Here is a 6,820-nt window from a genome sequence, read left to right as displayed (position 1 = left end):
GGCCCCCGACACGGAGACACGGGCGGCACTGGGATCCGCAGACCACTGAGCGAGGTGTGAGGAGGGGTCAAGGCCAATGATGCTGGTGGCCGGGGGTGGTGGCGGGGGGTAGGGAGAGCACAGCACTGGCAGCTCCCAGACTCTCCCCCGCAGCGCCTGTGTGACAGCCCCGTGTGCGTCCACGTCCCCAGCGTCTGCCCACCCAGCCCGGAGCAGCTCTGGTGACACATCGGCAGCCTCCTCTCAGGGCCGCCATGGGACTGGCGGCCTCCACCGTGGCCTGTGTGGTGGGTCCTAGCGGCCGGCAGCCTCCCTGTCTGCGGGTCCGGCCACCGCCCACCGCCAGGCTCTTAGGCCACAAGAAGTGGCCAAACAAGAAAGCAGGGGGACAAGCAGCTGAAGACGAACCACTGTCACCATGAGTGTCCCCCGAAAACACCCCCTTGGGTCCCCGGCGTGCCTCTCCCACCCAGCCGCCGGGATCCAGCCCACAGGGGACATGCGGACGTCCCCGGGAGACAGGCTTCGGTCCCCGAGCCAGGTGGGCGGCTCGAATGCGAGAGAAAGCCTTCTCCCCAAGCATCTGCTTGTGCGACCCCACCCGTGGCTGACACGGGACCGCGCCCATTTGTGTTTGCACGTCTGTCCTGGCCGTGTGACTCCTTCCTGTCCTCAGGGCTCTCCGCCCCACTCCAGGGTCCCTCTGCCCCTCGCCGCCAGGAGCATTCTCCCTGAACAGACGGCGGGCAAGTCTTGCTTTTAGCTGGGACCCCGCTCCCGCGAGCCACACAGGAACACACGTAGGGATCCGTCGGTGCTGTGGCCGTGGGGGCTATCTGGGGTGAGGCGGGGCGGGGTCAGAGGGCAAGATGCTGCACCTGTGGGTGACTGGGTGCAGACGACGGAGTTGCAGGGAGGCCCGGAGGGCGTGTGTGGCCCGAGCCCGCTCTGGTGGAGGGCCCCAGGAGCCCCCCTGGGACACAGTAAAGGATACACCGTAGGCGACGTACTTCCAGTCCCGCGGCAGGAAGGGGATGAAGACGCCGAAGCTGGCGATGGCCATGACGAGGATCGTGACCCAGGCCACCACCTGGAAGGAGTGCAGGGGCCTCGACCAGCCATTCACTCGGGACCGTTGGGGGGGCAAGGGCCGCTTGCCCCCTGCTTCCGGGACGACCCGTCTCCAGCTCCTGCCACACAAATCCATCTACGAGATGGGAGGAGGGACAGACAGGCGTGCATGGGCTCCTCCCGCAGCTGCATGGCAAGGGGGCCCCGGGTGGCCCACCTCTGGGGGCAGGAGGCGTGTGGAGGACCCTCCAGGGTCCCAGGGGAATCCTGCGTCCGTCCAGCCCACAGTAGAGACACAACTGCACCAACACTCTTGAGCGTGCACAGCCCACACGGCAGAGGACCCAGGAGAGGCATCCGTCCCGACCCCAGCGTGGCTGTGGCCGTGGCCGCCTCCAGGGATGGGCACGGGCTTTGTTTACAGATGGACGCGGACTCAGGAGGAGACCCATCCCAGGCAGGAAGGAGACCCCCACCAGGAGGCCCTCACTGCCGGGGAAACACAGGAAAAGTCTGCAGGAAAAGCAGACCTTTGCTGCGGTGACCAGGTGACGCTTTTATGTGCCCGAAATCCTCCGAGAATCTTTCTACAATTTTCTCTTAAGGACGGAACAAGATCCCACATTCCCAGAGAACCGCTCTGCTCTCGCTGCAGGGTGACGACCTGTGGGCCGCGGGCTTCCGGGGCCTCCAGGCGCTCCGGGCCACCGGGGTTGAGGGGAGGGGCTGGGAGGGAGCAGCGGCCGCTTCTGGCCAGGCGGTGGGTGGAGGGAATGGGCGAGAGACGGATCACAGCCTCGGGAGGCGGAGCCCTGAGGGTCCTGGGAACTTTGCCGCACGAGGGCAGATTTCAGATGCTCTCCACAGGCTGGCCGCTCCTTTCTCAGGATGCGGGGGGCCAGGAGGGGCTTCCCTGGTAAGTGAGACCCCCGGGGGCCCACAGAGAGCATTCCCCATGGACAGCAAGACCAGCACACCGGGACTGGGGCAGGGACCTGCGCTGCCACGTGATTCCCAGATCGTCCCCAAAGCGACACTCAGATGCAAGCGAGAACCAACAGAAGGGGGGGGTGGTTCAGATCGAGGGCAGGCGCGGACCTTCGGACGGGGAGGCGAACCAGTGACACGAAGGAAGAAATCCTAAGAGATGGGACCACAGAGGTAGAGAACCTATCTCGTGGAAGGAGCAAGACATGAGGACGGGGGTCAGTCCCAGGGCCACCTGCACTGGCCAGGGCGGAGCACAGCCCCCACCCTGCAGGGGTTCCCAGGACGGAAATGTCACCATGACCATGTGGGGAAGCCCCAAATTCAACAGCCATCGGAATTTGTGAAACGTAAACAAGCGACTCTCGAGGTTCTGAGAGAAGTCTGAACCTAAACAGATCCAGCCAAGGGTCTCGAGAGTGCGGGGGCCGAGCGCGAGGCCTGCAGGGACACTGGGTCCCTGCTCCTCAAAGGGCTCCGGGAAGCTCCCCGCATCACGCCCGCAAGTGCCCCAGAGAAGCCGGGAGGCGCCAAGGGCCGAACCCCCCGGCGGGCACGTGCATCCGGGTTACGGCACAGGCGTGAGGACGGGGTGCGTGGAGCATCACTCCCGGGCCCTGCGCGGGGCACCCACTTCCCCACAGTCACAGGAGCCGCGGGGCAGGCGGGGCGGGTGAGGGTCCCGGGGAGAGACCACGTGGGGGCCGCGGGGCAGCTTCGCCCCGGCCCCTCCCCTGGCAGGCCTTGGCTCACACACCCCCGTTCGCGGACCCCGCGTGTTCCCTCCCCCGCTCTGCAGTGCGCGCAGGAGGCGAGTGCGAACCTTCTCAGCTCCTGGGGGTCTCATCAGTTCAAACCCGCAACCAAACCCAGGCTCCCGGCAAACGTGGCGCTTCCCGTGTCCTGGGGCGGAACGGGCACGGTTCACGCGGGCTCCGCATGTGCAGACACCACCGTGCCCTGACACGCACACGCCACACGTGACGCCACGCGCGACCCCGCAGCACGCACAGACGTGTGCACCCCACAGCGCAGCCCGCAGGCACACGGGGGGTCTGGACTTCGCATTCTCAGCCTTCCTTGGGCTCTTCCCTGGGCTTGGAGCCGCGTCCCCTACCCCCAATAGCACCCCTTTCTTGCCTTCTGCACCTGTCCCAGTGTCACTCTCAGGGTGACCTCCCTAACGCCCCCGTCCAGTCTGAGCCGGGCCCTCACTGACTCCTGTGAATGCCATTAACAAGCCCCTCGCCTTGGTCTGCAGGAAGCGAACGCCGTCCTCCCCTACTGCGCAGACGTGGTCGTGGGCTCAGGCAGGGCCTGGGTTCCCTTTCAGTCCCAATTGGGTCCCTGGCGTTTGTTTTGGGTCATGCCTAAGGGTTCTAGCCCGTGTTTCGGTGCAAGACGTGTGGGTGCCTCGATGCTCCTGGACGCCGTGGCCACCGCTATGTGTCCAGCACAAGCAGGGCCGACCTGTAGGAGCTTCACGCAGGCGCCGCTACCCCAGACAACGGAGGCAGGAGGCAGGCGCTGGAACCACTGTCCCTCCACGTCCCGCCTGTCCCCCCGCGCTCCCTAGAACACAGAGTCCTGGGTGCCCCCTCCTGGGCACACGTGACCCCCTGAACCCCGTCACCCGACACAGGTCCTCACAGCTCCCCCGTCATTGTTTTGCTCTCCCACTTGGGATGTGCCGAGGTTATGCCTGTGGGTTCCCTGGTCACAGCACAAGCGGGAGGCACCTACCTCCCCGGGGGCCAGAACCTGCTCTGCTGCCCGCCTCGACCACTGGCCCAGGCCACACAGAAAAGCACGGCCCCCTCTCTTGGCTCAGACCCTCGTGAGGACCCCTGGTCGCCACGGCACCAATGGAACCCACGAAGGTGCTCATAAAGCTAAGGCTGGCCTCCCAGAGCCCCGCTGCCTGCTGGGAGGAGGGGAGGGGTGCAGAGCAGGCACAGGGGCCCCCAGCAGGCCAGGCCACCAGCCAGGAGTCCGTCTACGTGGTCCCAAGCTCTGACCACACTGCCACCCAAGGCAGGCCCTCGGTAGCCAGCGGAAGGCTCCTGGCCCCCAACCTCCTGCTTTAGTGGCCGGGCCATCAATCTCACAGGTCCTCGTGACACCTGACCTGCTGGCCTGTCTGCTCCGGGGACCCCGGCTGGCACGCTCCGTCCAGGTCGGGAAGGATGGCAGCATCCAGAGTCTGCCCCTCAGTGGCCGGAGGACCAGAGTGGAAGGCGAGGAGCGGGTGAGGGGCACGTGGACAGGGTGCCGGAGGGGATCTCTTCCGAGGATGGCTCAGCACCCCCCTTCCCTGCCTCTCCCTCAGGGTCTCAACGGTCCAGCGCAGGAGATCTCCAGGCCCATTTGGGTCCAAGGACCCCCACGTGGCCTTCTCAGATCCCGATACCCTCCTTGGTTGGGGGAACAGCAGAGGCTCCCCTGTCCCCAGAATCACACGCCTCCCTGGGGAAGCCACCCCAGCAGGATGGGCTGAGCCGCCTCCCACGTGCACCGTGCATGGCACCTGCGGTGGCCGGGCTGTGCCTCCCACGGGGCAGCTGGGCCAGGCCCAAGAGAAACCAGTGGGCAGGAACTGGGGGCCGGTTCGGAGGGAAGCTTGACCGCATAACACGCAGCCAGGAGAGCCCTCCCAGGGAGCCTGGGGACCTCTCTGCGGGGCAGGGAGCTGGGCCACGAGGCTGGCGCCGAGGCTACTTCTGGTCTGGGTCGGTCCTGCTCACCTGTCCCTCCAGCCCAACACGCCCCAGATCTCAAGGAGCAAAGCCTCCATGGGGGTGGCAGGGGCGCTGGTCCTGGCAGCCTCGTCTGACCACAGGAGCACCAGAGGCGATGGGGCCCGACACGGGGGCCCCGCGGAGTGAGGGGGCCAGAGGCCGGGTCGCCAGCAGTGGGAAGTGTGTCGGCAACGAGGCCGCAGTCCTGCTCCTGGTGTGTCGCTCAAGCCACCGCGAGGTACGGTCTTACACCTTTTTGGGAAATGATGATGAGCGACCTCTCTGCCTCCCGCCCAGAACTCGCTTCTCCAGACACCCCTGGGTACAGGCTGCCCCGTGGTGGGGGCCTGTGTGCCCCCCAGCTCAGCAGACCCCGAACCAGGCTGCTGCGGGGCGGGGCCGGGAGGTGCTAGCCCAGGGCACCCCGAGTTTAGACAGCGGGGACCTCCTGGTCAACCCAGAGCCGTGACTACCACAGCCACTCACATCTCTGAGAAATGACCTTCCCTCAGAGACCCCTCTGCTCCGCGAAAATAACTTCAGAACCTGCAAACGTCAGACAAAACCAGAGCCTGCGCAGCCACAGCCCCCTGCCCGGGGCCACCAGGACCTGCCCCCCACACAATGGTGCGTCCAGAAAGTCAGACAGGACACATGTGCCACGGGGGCTTCCCGAAGCCTGCCCGTGATCCCGCGTGCACACGTAGGAGACGCCCACCTCCTGGAAGGCCAGGCCCGCGAGTGAGGCGGAGTGCAGGACAGGTGTGCTCATGCATGCGCACACGTGCTGACACACACGTGCACACACACTGACATAAATGTGCTCATGCCCACAGGAGGACCCGCGTGCGTGAACACGAAGGTGCGCAGCGCCACACGAGCACACCCTGACACGTGCGTGCACTCTCCCCGTCGCTGGTCTGAGTGTAGCTTTCAGCAGAGAAAGAGCAGGACGACAAACTCCAGCATCCGGCGCCGTCCCCACAGACCGCCTCTCCCCGGCGTGGCAACAGTGTGGGTGAGCGCCGGGGTCCTGCAATCTGTGGCCGACGCCTGGCCGGTGTGGCTCTCGGGGACGCTCCCGCTACCCTGGGCATCTGCTCGGGATCCTGACCTCCGAGCGCATCCGTGGTTCTGACTGGGATCCCGCTGGCTTCCTGGAGCAGAGGGCTCAGTGACGGGACCCAAGCCCCAGCACCCCTTTCGTGGCTTTGACATAGCCAGCAGCAGCCTGAGCCCAGGCGGGGTCGATGGCAAGGGCAGGGGTCCCTGGGCCCATAATGACACACTCCGCATACAAGAACTTCAAAACGGCTGTGCCGCGGGGAGGCGGCCACGGAGCGGGAGAGCCCACCACGAGGGGTTCCGGGCAGGAAGTTCACTAGAAACAGAAGCGCAGCGTTTACTGGGGGTTGCTGGGGGCTGCTCTCGGGGACAGGCTTTGCTTTCGGGCCGACAGAAACACTCCCAAGTTAACAGAAGCGTCAGCTGCACACCACCATGAAGGCATCAAACCGCTCGGGTGCACACTTGAAGGCGGTTGGTGGCTAATTTTACGTCACGTGAAGTTTCCTGAGATCATGGGCCAGAGGGCCCTCCTGTCCTGAGACGCCGCCCTGGTCCTCCCTCCCGCGGGCACGTCTTCTGAGTGGCAGCCCCTAGCTCTCCAGAGGCCGTGCCCAGGGTGCAGGCGTCCCCCAGCCTCCCGGGCCCAACTGCCCGTCTGCGGCTCCTGCCTGCGGGCAGGAGGCGGCGGCATCTCCGGCTGCGGGCACAACTGCTGAGGCCCTCGAGGCAGAGAGCCCTCCCTTCAAGTGGCTCTGGGCCTCCTCTTGTCTCGGCAGGTCCTGTAAACAGGTGCCATGTCCACGTCGGAGACATGGTCGGGAACCGCAGCGGAGGGCCGCGGAGAGGCAGGGGCTCAGCAGGGCAAGTCCAGCCCCAGAAATTGGGGCCACGCCCTGCCCACAACCTCGCCTTGGGAGTCCACGCCAAGGTGGGGAAGAGAGATCCCCCTCCTGACG

The sequence above is a fragment of the Martes martes genome (assembly GCF_963455335.1).
Source record: "Martes martes genome assembly, chromosome: 5".
In the NCBI taxonomy this organism is placed as follows: domain Eukaryota; kingdom Metazoa; phylum Chordata; class Mammalia; order Carnivora; family Mustelidae; genus Martes; species Martes martes.
Note: the sequence above shows the minus strand (reverse complement) of the source record.